The 13045-nt window shown below is 48.2% G+C and overlaps 1 pseudogene; it reads right to left on the reverse strand.

Annotated features, from left to right (window-relative positions):
• Window positions 1-2304: 2304 nt before the first annotated feature.
• LOC147725621 (uncharacterized) lies at window positions 2305-3311 on the reverse strand (annotated as a pseudogene).
• Window positions 3312-13045: the final 9734 nt, after the last annotated feature.

The following is a 13045-nucleotide window of genomic DNA, read 5'->3' on the forward strand; positions in this document are numbered from 1 at the left end:
CTTCTTGTACGGGGTGCAGGGGGAGGGTATCGGGACAGGTAGTCGGCGTTACCCTATTCAACTCCTTTCCAGTGCAATGTTTTGAACCTATAGGGTTGGAGGGACAAAAACCAACATAACACACGGTCGTTATGTCCTTTGTTGCGGGCCATCCATTCCAACGGAGCGTGATCGGTATACTAGACGAATTCACGACCATCCAGATAGTAGCGGAGGCTTTCTACTGCCCATTTGATGGCCAGTGCCTCTTTTTCTACCACCGCGTAGTTCATCTCCCTTGGAAACAACTTTCGGCTTAGAAAAAGGATGGGTCGTTCGCCGCCGTTCTGGTCCCTCTGGGACAGAACAGCCCCGAGACCCTGATCGGAAGCATCGGTCTGCAGGATAAAAGGTAGGGTATAGTCTGGGCTGATAAGCACAGGACCGGACAACAGGGACTGTTTAAGGAGGTGGAAAGCTCGTAACATACGAGAGTCTGGGTGCTTCAGTACGTCTTCGGTCTTTGTTGCCTTTTTCAAAAGATCTGTTAGTGGGGCTGCGGTCTGTGAGAAGCCAGGGATGAATCTCCTGTAATAACCCAGGAGACCAAGATATGGACGTAGTTCTTTTCGTGTTTGTGGAAAGGGGATTGACTGGATGGCTGTGATTTTATTGTTCTGGGGACGGATTACTCCCTCCCCTAACAGATAACCCAGGTACTTAACCGTTTGGGCAGCCAGGGTGGTTTTTGCGGGGTTAATGCTGAACCCATAAGAACCCAGGGAGGAGATGACCTCATGTAGGTGATGTAGGTGTTGCCCCCAGTCATCACTGTAGATGATTATATCATGTAAATAGGCTCCCGCATACTGGAAATGTGGTTGTAGGACGTGATTCATGGCTCTTTGGAAAGTAGCGGGAGCACCGTGAAGGCCGGAGGGCATCATAGTGAATTGATACAGTCCATCGGGGGTAGAAAAGGCTGTTTTCTTCTTATCCTCCTCTCTCAATGGGATCTGCCAGTACCCCTTACAGAGGTCCAGCGTACTGATGTATTTCGCCTTCCCTCTACGTTCGATCATCTCGTCAACACAAGGGAGTAGGTACGTATCAAAGGAGGAGATTTTATTCACCTCTCGAAAGTCAATGCAAAACCTGATCTAACCGTTCGGCTTGGGGACTAATACAATGGGTAAATTCCAGCTACTGATGGACGGTTCTATGACCCCAGGTGCATCATCTGTACTATCTCTTCTCGGATAACGGCTGTACGGGCTTCAGGGACCCGATAGGGTCGTAGACGTACCGTTCTTCCGGGCTCGGTTATGATAGCATGTTCGATTACAGAAGTGCGACCCGGGTAGGAGGAGAAGATCTTTTGTAGTGACCTCAAAGATGTCCGTAGATCCTGTTTTTGGTCTTCGGGCAGATCCGGATCCATGCACACTTCATAGGGCAATACCGAATCGGGTTCCGTACCAACCAGTACAGGAAGAGGACCGACCCAAGCCTTCAGTAGGTTTACGTGGTAAATCTGGGAGATATGTCTGTTGGGGTCTGTTTCGACTTCGTAGGTAACAGGCGTTACTTGTCGAAGGATAGGTAATGGGCCCTGCCATTGTCCAAGTAGTTTGTGATCAGAGGATGGGATCAGGAGAAGAACCAAGTCACCTATGGCAAAAGACCGTGGTTTGGTGCCCTTATCGTACTGGTGCTTCTGATTGGCTTGTGCAGTTACCATGTTCTGCCTTACGATGTCCCGTATTTGCCCCAAATGTGTCTTGAGGTTTTCTACATACTCAGGGAGGGGCCTGGTTCGGTCTGGTTCGGCCTCCCAGGCTTCCTTGGCCATATCCAACAGGGTACGTGGGGGTCGCTCATATAAGAGCTCATAGGGTGAGTATCCTGTGCTGCTCTGTACCTTGCAGCGGATCGCAAACAGCGCTAGGGGTAGCATCTCCTCCCACCTCCTACTCTCAAGAGCCAACAGTTTTTTCAGAGTAGTCTTTAGGGTGGCGTTATAACGCTCGACCAGCCCGTCTGTCTGGGGGTGGTAAGCGGAGGTCCTTATCTGCTTAATGCCCAATTGGGAACACACCTGCCTCATAAGGGTGGACACGAAGGGAGTCCCCTGGTCGGTTAGGATTTCCCTAGGGAAGCCTACCCTAGAAAAAAATCGAGATTAAGGCTTTGGCTATATTTTGGGTTGCGGGTTGTCTTAGGGGTACGGCCTCTGGAAAGCGGGTGACGCAATCGACCAGTACTAGCGCTTATCGACAACCGCTTCTGGAGGGCAACAGGGGGCCTATGATGTCCATCCCTACTCTACTGAAGGGTATATTGATAAGGGGTAGAGGCTGTAGGGGTGTTCTGGGGGGTCGAAACCTGCTATTCTTTTGACACACCGGGCATGCACGGCAGTACAGTTTTATTTGTTGGTAGACCCCAGGCCAATAGAATTTATCCAGGATAGCCTGTCCTGTCTTCTCGTCGCTAAAGTGGCCGCCCAGCAGCTGACTGTGGGCGAGAAACAACACTTTGTCTCGGAAGGGTCCCGGGATAATCAGCTGTGGTGTTTGTTGTGCCCCTCCCTTCCTATATAAAAGGCCGTTCTTTCTAAAGAAATAGGGACCTACTTGTAAGGGGTCTTCATTGTCCAGGTCACATCCCCAGGCGTCTTGGAGGACGGGATCCTCTTGTTGGGCGGCGCGGAATTCCCTGTCGGTTTCCCAGGGGTGTTCTTCCGCTCGGACAGGAAAGACAGTGGCATGGCTCCTCTTCTCTTTCTTCTTTTGAGTTTTTGATTTGTAGGGTTTGTTTGAGGGTTCTTGGCTTGGTTGGTCATGTGGAAACGGGGCCTCTAACCACCACTTTTCTAGGGAGTCGGTGGTCTCATGGAGAAGACGGGGTAACCCAGAGTAGTCGCTGCCCAGTATTACCTGCTCCGGGAGGGTTGGAATAAGGCCAACGGTTAGCGTAGTACCCTGATCCATAGGGTGTTGTACCCGAACCCGGGCGTTGGGGTATAGTTTCATGTCGCCATGAACGCACTGTATGGCTACCGTACTGGTCACTGGACCTACGGGGTTGGGCAGCTCCTGTGGACGGAGTACACTTTGTCTGCAGCCCGTATCCGCAAGGGCTAGAACAGGGTGTCCGTCGATCCGTACCGGGCAGTGAAACCTAGGAGGGTTCGGTTCTGCAGCAATGCATACAAAGTTCCGGGCGAGGCCCACCTCCATTGGTTCGTCTTTCTGGGGACACACTTGGGCGATGTGTCCGTATCCCCCACAGTGATAGCACTGAGGACCGGGTGGGGGTGCCTGTGGCATAACAGGGTAAGGGAACAAAGGGGTTGGCTCCGGTTTCTTGGGTAGGGGAGGTCTCGGTGTTCGGGTCAGGTTATGGGACTGGGGACGGTGTGAAAGTTCCTCTTTTGGCCTCTGAAAGTCTTGGGCGCGGCTGTAGGCACTGGCGATCTCTACCGCACTCTCCAAGGTGAGACGGGCGTGTTGGCGAACCCATTTTTGGGTAGAAGGATGTAGGGAAGCCAGAAACTGTTCCAAATATATTTTGGCGAGGATGTCTTCTTTTGTCGCGGAGGCAGATCGCAACCAGCGATCGGCCAGATCCCGGATGCGGAAGGACAGTGCTCTTGGCGTTTTTTGTGGTCCTTCTTTTGCTTGACGCAGCTTTACCCTGCAGGTTTCGTCGTCTATGCCTAGACGTTCCAGGATACAGGTTTTGATTTCTGCATAAGGTGTTTGGCCCTGTACATTGGCCTGTTGGTACGCAGCTTGTAATTCGCCGGTAAGTAGTGGACCTAGATAGTGTCCCCAGCGATCAGGGGGCCAGGCAGCGACTTGGGCTAGCCATTCGAAATTAGTGAAAAAGAAGTCTGGGTCTTCTCCCGGGACGTACTTTTGGAGAACCACTGAGGGGAGGGAAGTGACAGGTCTTTGATGGCCTAGTACGTCTGTAAGTTTTCCCATAGCTTGGTCCTGGGCCACCCCTTGCCCCTTCAACACGTCATGCAATTGTCCTCGGTCGTCCTAGGCGGTTTTGAGGAACTGCTCCATCATCTTCCCCAGCTGTTCCTGGGTCTCGGCGAGTTTCTTTACCGCGGCCTCCATGCTTCCGGGCGATCCCACTTCTGACACCAACTGTAGTCGTGGGGGGTGTGCGGGCCGGAATAACAGGCGTGGAGGCCGGATATAGTGTGCTATGTCTTAGCAGTCTTTATTATAGTACATAAAGTTAGGGTCGTGGAAGCTAAAGAAGCAGGGGGTAGGGATGAAGGTGGTGTTCCGGGTTGTCGTCTTCGGGTGAGGGAAGGTCCAGGAAGAGTCTTCTTGAGCGTCTCAGGGGTAGGGGTGATTCTTCTTCTCCTTGCCGGTCCGGTGGTCCTCGGAGTTAAAGGGAGAGAGAACAGGGCGGTTAGTCCTCAAACACAGGACTATCAGAGTACTGACACCTACACCAGGGTTGTGTGGAGGGCAAAGCGAGAGTGAGGAAGGGGACGGTAGGGACGAAGATGGGAGGGGTTACGAGCGGGAAGGAAGAAGGTGGACTGGGTGAGGGTTCCGGTGTGGGGGTTCACTACTCTACGTGACACGGGCCGTGGTATATAAATATATACAGTGATCCTAGGGGTGCTACACGGTGAGGGGATACACTATTCACAGTAATATACAGGTCAACCTGAGAGCCAGGAGACAGGGTACTCACATGCCCCGCCGTAACTCTCCCTTGAGTTACGGCCGCTCTCCAGTGTCCTACACCGGACTCCACCAGTCCTCCGTCCAGACTTTGTCGTCTTCTCTCTCTTCTTCGTTCTTCTTCACAGGGGCGCTGCCGTCCGTCTTCTGCCACGAGCCGGATTCTCTGCGCTCTCCGCCGTCTTTGTTTCCTGCTTTTTCTTCTTCCGTCAGCGGGTAGGGGGAGGGACTTCCGGGATCACTCGGGAGTCCTTCCGGTTTCTCGTCCTTCCGGATTGGGTCCTGTAATCAGGGAGGAGAAAATGGAGTCCGGGTTGCCAGGGACGCCGTCGGATCGATCCGCGAGGCTCGGGACCTCGAGGGAAGCGCCGGGTCACTCAAGGTAGGGACCGCCTTTTGTTCACATTGATGATTTAAAAAAAATAAAAAAAATGTCATAAACAATACCAATAGCTCTACCTTTAATGATGCCGAGACCATTGCATTGTAAATGCTTGTACAACAAGTTCCCTATCATCAACCACAGAAGATAAGCATCAATTGATGCTATCAAAGCCTGACAGAGGAAGGTGTCTGTTCGAGGTAGGAACAGAAAAACCGCAGAGTATGTCCGACATACCTGGTTAGAACCCGCAGCCACCCCTCTGCCTAGGTGGGCCAGATTTGTAGAAGAAGCCTAGGGAAATAATACGGGCCAAACCTGAATGCCTACAATTTATGACAACAAAATCCCCACCTATATGCTTTGTTGGACCCCCAACCCAACCAACCCTCCTCACAAATAAAATATAATTGAACTCAGAAATGTTAAAGTCAGTATGCCGGAACAGCCAGTGGCAAATGTTCTTTGTATGCTGTGAGCGTGATTCCTCCCCAGAGGGACAAGGAGGATGTGCCCCAGTCAGGATGTCCATATAAGGGCAGCAATCAGGGGAAAGGCTCAAATAAAACAAGTTGGGATTAGGAGTTAAATTCTTGTTTGTGCAGACCGTTCACAACGCTAGGCGGACCTGCTCGCCCCCGCTGGTCTTCACCACTGCCCACACGACCCGAAGCTCTCACACCTTTAGATGCAAGGGCTGACAACTGTTACTATGGGGGCACACTGTAGGACGGTACAGTCCTTATGTTGCGGGCAGTGCTTGCGTCTGTAGGCCTGGCCTGGCTAGGGATAGGTGGCTGAGCACATACCGACTGCGCCAAGGAGTCTTTGTACATGACGGAAAACTGCAAAATAGTATATTCTAAACTGCGAATCCTGTCCACCAAAGGAGCGACGCACTCAGTCACCAGGAATTTAAACTTCTCCAGAACACCTTCTTAGTCGATTTTGGAAGCCTCAGAGTACCCCATCGGAATGAAGTGGACCCAGCAATCTCTCTGGATCTGCTGATGGATTGATCCGTGGGCCTTTGTCCAATGGATGGCCCAGAAGCGACCCATTGCTTCATTAGGTCTCGGGCCTAGCGTACACTGCGCAGCAGCATCGCGCAGCCAGAGTCCTTTTCTGGGGGTTTTGAAAATGGACCTGGAAATTCCACGCAGCTCGTGTGTGTTATTTCCTATGTCCATTTTCATTGGCCTTTGCGTGCGTGTACTTTTAAAACAGAACACGCAATAGGCCATGGGCGGTCGCGTAGCTCCGCCCATGGCCTATTGGTGTCTGTTACGTGCACCAGAGGCCATATGCCTTCAATTATCGCGGTCGTCATGGCCGCGATAATTGAAGACATATGCTCGCAGTGGCGCGTACGCACCACTCGCGGGCGTTTTTTTAATTAGGTCTTGTTAGTTCCTTACTGTAGAATCACAGGCACCGCCCTACATGTTCTGCTGTTTGAACAGAATGCCGATCAACCTAGTTGTTTTATTTTAAGACTTCCTTTTGAATCTATACTGATCACCCAAGCAATTTATAAGTGTCTCTGTTGCCAAAAAGGAACGTATGTAATACTAGCAAAAATGCAGCAGAGTGCTATACATATTTTTAAGGTTTATGCAGTTGTGCACCTGGCTTTTAAACAAACTGATGTTCGAAGCATTTGGTACTAAAGATACGTGGAATATGCGTGTAACGGGAGACTGATCTCTCTCAGGCGATTATTTGTTTTCTCCTCATTGTTAAATAGTATTTTGTAGCTACTGGAGTGAGATCTGAACTCTCAGATCAAAAGATGAAGTCAATAGAAGAAAAATACTTTTAAAGTGCAAGACTTTTTTAATATCAGTGGGTTCTTTGGAACAGTGAGCTGAGCGTTACACCCAACCATTGCAAGTGTCAGGCAATTCTGTCCGATTTGGTCCCAAGTAATGCAGCCATCTTGCATCCCTACCCCTCTTTTAAGATGAATACGTTTGGTTGTAACCTATAACTTGTGAACCTCCTGTTTGGTATTGTTGGGGAACGAGGGTGTGTTTAAAGAAAATAACCCGGTCACTGTTTTGTTCTGCAACTTCTTTATTTTTAGCAGAATCTCACCCTAAGGTGTTTAATCCTTGGGTGCTATATATACTTTTTTTATATAATGGTACAGAAATTTTCAATTTTTGAAAAATGTCCTAGGTTTACTCGTTGCCATACAAAAAGACATCTATTTACAAGTGCTGAAAACAATTATTGCAATACAAAAACATTGAAACACATTTGTCAATTATACAATACGTTTGTCAAACCGCCATCGTTATCAAATTTCATGGTTGTACCCTACCAACTAATTTAACCAGGCCTACGTGTTACTGTTTTACTCAAAGTTCGACCTGGTCACGCAAAGGCATTCAACTTAATATATTCCATTAGTTTCATGGAGATATTCTTAAAGCCTTTTGCGGGAAAAGCATTCGTGATTGGGACGAATGTGTGGGTGTGGCAGAACTCGAGTGCATCGTCCATTTCCTTGTTTGATCTTCCATCTTCTGCTCAAGTCGTGATTAGTGGCCGAGCAATCCAATGGAAAGCCTAGTGCTTTTTTAGCCAACTGGGGCCAACTTTCCAACTAACCCATCAGAGAAGATCAAATGAGAATTTTCTCAAATGTGAGACGTGCTGCATCATTCTTAAGTTGTCAGACACTGTAAATAACTTGTGTAACTGTCCTTGACACCCCCTCCACCGGCCCCCAACTAATTCTTTGCCCTTTTCCTGGCTAATCAGATAGCTGGATGTTGCTGAGATACTTTCCAGTCCAGGTTTTACTCTTGCAAATAGTTGGTAACAAGAATGTTAATCTATATTTCATGTTTACCAAACAAGACCACCCTCCTTGAATTGCAATGTTTTTTTTACACATGCATGAAAGCCTAGTACTAAAAAGATTGTGTCTTAGTGTCATAGTCATTTGCCAACCATATGTACTACCAACCTCAAAAGGAGGAAAGACAGAGCCAGGCCTAGGAGGATATCTCGGTTTCATTTTGTTGAGCAATCTTATTTGATACTTTTGTGGAATACACGCCAGGAGCCTTACTGTTTCTATCCTTTAATCCAAAAGGCAGCAGTGAGGCCTTGGTATTGAAGGGCTATGCTGGCCATAGGTGCTGGGAGGGAGGAGGGCTGAAGGACGGTTATAGGTGCAGAGGACACGCTGCAGAAAACCTTAGCCTCTCGAGGGGGCAGGGATGAACTTCTAGTTGACATGTGTAAGCATGAACTCTGTGGTGTGGCTGCGCTGCTCACACCTGATAGAAGACCCCTTGGGCCTCATTTATGAGGCTGTGCGTCACTTTTACGCCGCTGGCGCGTCACTTTTTGTGACGCACCAGTGGCGTAAAAAATGCGCCTTGTTGTGCCATATTTACAAAGTGACGCATCTAGGCAGATGGGTCATTTTGTAAACCCCTGCGCTACATTATACCTGCGCCAGGTATAATGTATGCAAGGGGGGCGTATTGACGCAAGGAAGGGTCGTAGAAGTGACGTAGTGAAATCTATGAGATTTCACTGCGTCACTTTTAGGACGCCGTTGCGTCAAAATCTTGCGCCTGCCTCACAGCAGGCGTACGACTGATGCAGGCCCTTTCACATGGGGCTTGCCCAATGTGAAAGGACGCATTGCTGGAGTTGCGTCACTTTTGTGACACACTCCAGCAATGCGTCACTTTTGCGCTTACAGATACGTCAGAAATACTGACGTATCTGTAACTCCTTGCGACATGATGCGTCATACAGTAAATATGACGCATCAGAAATTTCGCAAGGAGTGCGCACTGAGAAGTGACGCATCGATGCTTTCACGCAGCGATGCGTCATTTCTCATAAATGAGGCCCCTTGAGTTTTTGGGACTGAGGCAGCAGCTCACACTTGACATGGAGCAACTTGAGAACTCGGTACCGGGTGAGATCAATGCAGTATTAATAGCATGAAGAGAGCATGTGGCCTAGAAATATGGCCCAGGGAATGAAGGCAGAATTGGTCGCCCGGTGGTTAGATCCAGCGCACTTCTTTTGATTTTCTCTGTCTACATCCGCATAATTACTTCTAGGTCACATGCTCTGCTCATGACACGTAGATTACTTGCGTTTTGTATCCTTCATGCGCGACACATATCCGGGTTTGTACCTACAACAATCCCCTGCTAATTAGGCCTTTTTCTGAATTCTATAATTGTAAAGAAAAATCGAGTGAACTCATTATGCTTGAGGCCTCTGGAATGAAGGAGCTACACAGGCCTGACTTCGGGCAGGCTGAGATCTGCGGGTTGGATGGGCTTCTCACACCTGGCGAGAGCTGGCTTGAGAAGTCTGGCCTGGTATGAACTGCTCATAGATACCTTGAACAGCTTCAGGTAAGCCCCAGGCTCTGTGAACTACTCCCGTCTGATCCAGGATCTCTGGATTCTGTGGGCTACTTCCCCCAGATATGGGCAGCTAGAGATGTCCGGGCAGATGTCCATGCCTACCTGTGTCTTGAAAGCACCCTCATTACTGCGTAATATTAGTATTCCTTGGGTGATCAGTATTCTTAAGAGATGCCCGGATATGACATGCCAGGCCCCTGCCTGGAAGAACACACTCTTAATTGTGTCTTCAGTAATATATAAAAACCCAGCTGGGTTATCCACGTTGCTGAGCTTGGAAAGCTAAAAGCATGATTTGGCTCACTAGGTTTGCAAACAATTGGTAGACTGGTTCCTCCTTGGTGTCCCAGCCTACCGTGCTATACCTAAAACAACGACAAAATAAATAAAAAATGGCGGCCCTTGTGACCTTTTGGTTACACCTAAACAGTGCATTCCCCTAGTATTCCACTTTAAAGACACTTGCGCTTCTCTTGAAGCGGACACGCCTCAAGATGACGTCTTATCAGCTTGTATGCAGAGTTGTTAGGCGTGGTAGCTCTGTGCACGCTGCAAAAAGAATATAACGTGTGCATGCTGCTTACGCATCCTTGCCTTTTTAATAACGTTTGTGGAACCTGACCAAATGCATGTTTTGTTTTCATTTTACCGACAGAGGTGGGAAGTGGAGCCTCGCCTGCCTCGCAGGGACTCCCTCGTGTGTCCTGTAGGTTACACGCAGATCTATATAGCCAGCGCCTATAGATCCCGAATTATCTTACCTGGTCCAACCTTGTAATCTTCTTGGTGGAGACGGATCTCTGCGGTAGATGCATTAACCCGCTGAGTAATAAAAAAAAAATGGGCGGATTATCTCGGACCAAACTTAGAGAAATATAAAACACAATAAATAGTTTATTGCACTGGCCCTTGTCTTGATATTTTCAGTAATTTATTGGAAATTGACATTTTGATAAGCCCTCGTGTCTCGCTATTTTCACGCTGTTAGTTGTTTACATTTGAACTACCATGGTCATGCAGGTCGCCATAACATGGAACCCAGCTTTCACTGCGGGCTGCAGAAAGATTGAGGTTAATTTACTACGTGTTAATAACTGTTCAGAATTACTATTACATTAATCTGCAAAGTACACTGGGCAATGGCTGAGTGAATATCTGCTAGAGCAAGTCTCCCTCAATTCCACAAGACTATTTCTATTAGCTGGCAAACCTTATGAAGGGAATATACAACCCCTATGTAATGTTTGCAGTCTAGTTGTTCACACGCACGCACCCCTACATCCGCAGGCCAGACGTGGCCCGCGGGGAGTTAATAAAAGGGGTGGCGACCGCACGAGGCGTCACTTCCGACCGTGACCATTAGCTCTGGTGTCCATGATTGCTGCTGCGCAGCCTGCCCCCGCGCTATCCACAGGCGCCCCGTCGAGGCCTAGGTGCCCTCGCCTAGGAGCAAACAACATTGGCGACGAGCGGAGGGGGCCCAACCCTCGCCCGTGCCCTGAAGCACCGTGTGGAGCGTCTGACCCTCCCACGTGGCACCGCGGCGCACCGGCCTGCTGCCCGTGCCTCCCTGCCGACTGCCGCTCCCCACCCATGGCTGCCCGCCTACCTGCCACCACTGCGTGCCTGCTACATCACCGGCGGCTCAGCGGCAGTCTCCCCGCCAAGGCTGGCGTTCCTCGGAGGACGTCGCGCAGTACGTCACTGAAACCCCACGCATCTCGGCTGAGTCGCGGAGGACATTGCCAAACAAAAAAACACCCGTTTTCAAGGCTGCTGTGGCCTCCTGAAGAGCCTGGGGACTGGAACTGCCCTCCTGTGGGTTCCCATTGCCCACACACCTGGATACTCCGGCCTGCTGCTTCCCGGATGCCTCACCACCCCGCGAGAACGCCTGAGGAGGCCCGGAGTGACCGTGCCACCATCACATGGTAAATTGTGTGAAGGGTGGTCATTAATGAAAAAAATTGGTTAATATTAAATACTTTTAAGTTAATGACCATCAAATAATTAGTAATTATTAATTGTTATTCTGTAATCAATTTTAGGTGTGTGTTTTGGTGTTAATATGTGTAAATGGTGTGAAAGGTGGTAAGTAATTATTTTTTTATTGATTGATTAATAAATAATAATACATTAATCTTCATTAAATAATTACTAATTATTAACTGTAAGTGTGTGATAAATTGTAGGTGTGTGTTGTGAATTATAGTGTTAAACATTGGGTATTTTTTTAAATTATCTTTGTTAATAATATATTTGAATTTATATATTAATTATGTTAATATTGGAAAATTAAATTTAATAAAAATGTTGATGGTTGTATTTTTTATTATTTTGGGATCCAGCGCTTTTCCTACTGTTGCACTCGTTGGAGTGGGAATAGTAATTTTTACCCCTCTGCTATCCAGCGCTTTCTCTACTGTTGCACAATTATTAAAAGCAAACCCGATTTAGCTGAACTATTTGGACCTACAAAGTATTATAAAAATTGTTAAACCACTCCTAGAAAAAAAAAAGTTAAAATAACTTGCTGTTGACACCTGCCGGTTTCAAGTCCTCCTTACTACAGAATGCAGAACTTCACCAGTATTTTGGTGAGCAGGAACAAAATAGTTAGATAGTCATAAGTGTCTCACTGCTTTTCTGATACCCAGGTACAAAGACCGTATACCAAGGGGGGTGGCACAGCCTGGCCTCTTTGGCCACGCCGGGCGCAGACAGGCCCACGTGTGTCCCAGCGATGTCAGCGGCTCAGAGCTGCTTTTCTCTGGACCCTGACCCGCCATCTTGTCCATTCCCTCGTCCTTTACCCTTTTCCCTCGTTTCTCCCTTGACGATCCACAAATGTTTCTTCCCTTTTCTGTTTTGCCTTTTCTCCATACCCTTGTATCCCTCCCACCCTCCCTTCGTACTGTGACTGCGTCCCCCTCTGACCCCACTTAATGGAACTCTGCTCTCCTGTTAAAAAAAAAAAAAAAATTCTTTAATTTTATTTTGGGTCCTGACCTGAGAAAATCTACTATGTGTATATATATGTATATAGAGATAACTCTAACCACAAGTATATGCAGTAGACCTTTGTAATCTCTACCATTCCTATGTGACTCTTAGAGTATATCCATTTGTATCTCTTCCTTGAGTTACTTTACTACTTGTACATTTGCAATTTTTCTTTCTGTTTGTATCTCTTCCTTGTGTGACTTTACAACTTGTACATGTGTAATTTTTTCTGTTTGTATCTTTTATGTAACGCATGTAATCCTATGTCCTTATGTTTTGCAACTGGCTCTTATGTAAAGCGCTCTGACACCTTTGGGTAAAGTATGCGCTATATAAAATCGCATTAAATAAAAAAAAAAATATGGTCAAAAGGAAAGGGGAGAGAAGGAGGAAATAAGCCGTGCCAAATACAAGCGTACAGTAAGGAGAGGGGGTGGAAGGATAAGTTCCTCCAACGCCAGGGTAGCCCGCGAACGGGTGTGAACGCCGACACCACGCCCCCCCCCCCACGACACAAGGCCCACCCAGAGAGACAGTACTGCTGGTCAGAC

The sequence above is a fragment of the Lissotriton vulgaris genome, chromosome 3_2, assembly GCF_964263255.1.
Source record: "Lissotriton vulgaris chromosome 3_2, aLisVul1.2, whole genome shotgun sequence".
Taxonomy (NCBI): Eukaryota; Metazoa; Chordata; class Amphibia; order Caudata; family Salamandridae; genus Lissotriton; species Lissotriton vulgaris.